Here is a 616-nt window from a genome sequence, read left to right on the forward strand (position 1 = left end):
CCATTTTTATGCCTTACTATACTATGATGTTTCATGCCTTACTATACTATGAAGTTTTTTGACATTTTTTGGCCTTAATATACTATGACGTTTTTTGCCATTTTTGCCATACTATACTATGACGTTTTTTGCCATTTTTATGCCTTACTATACTATGATGTTTCATGCCTTACTATACTATGAAGTTTCTTGATATTTTTAAGCCTTAATATACTATGACGTTTTTTGCCATTTTTATGCCATACTATACCATGACGATTTTTGCCATTTTTATGCCTTATTATACTATGACGTTGCATGCCTTAATATACTATGACGTTTTTTGACATTTCTATGCCTTACTATACTATGACGTTTTTTGCCATTTTTATGCCATACTATACCATGACGTTTTTTGCCATTTTTATGCCTTATTATACTATGACGTTGCATGCCTTAATATACTATGACGTTTTTTGACATTTCTATGCCTTACTATACTATGACGTTTTTTGCCATTTTTATGCCATACTATACCATGACGTTTTTTGCCATTTTTATGCCTTATTATACTATGACGTTTCATGCCTTAGTATAGTATGACGTTTTTTGACATTTTTATGCCTTACTATACTAT

This window comes from Seriola dumerili, unplaced genomic scaffold (genome assembly GCF_002260705.1).
Source record: "Seriola dumerili isolate Sdu_G_001 unplaced genomic scaffold, Sdu_1.0 BDQW01000147.1, whole genome shotgun sequence".
Lineage (NCBI taxonomy): Eukaryota > Metazoa > Chordata > Actinopteri > Carangiformes > Carangidae > Seriola > Seriola dumerili.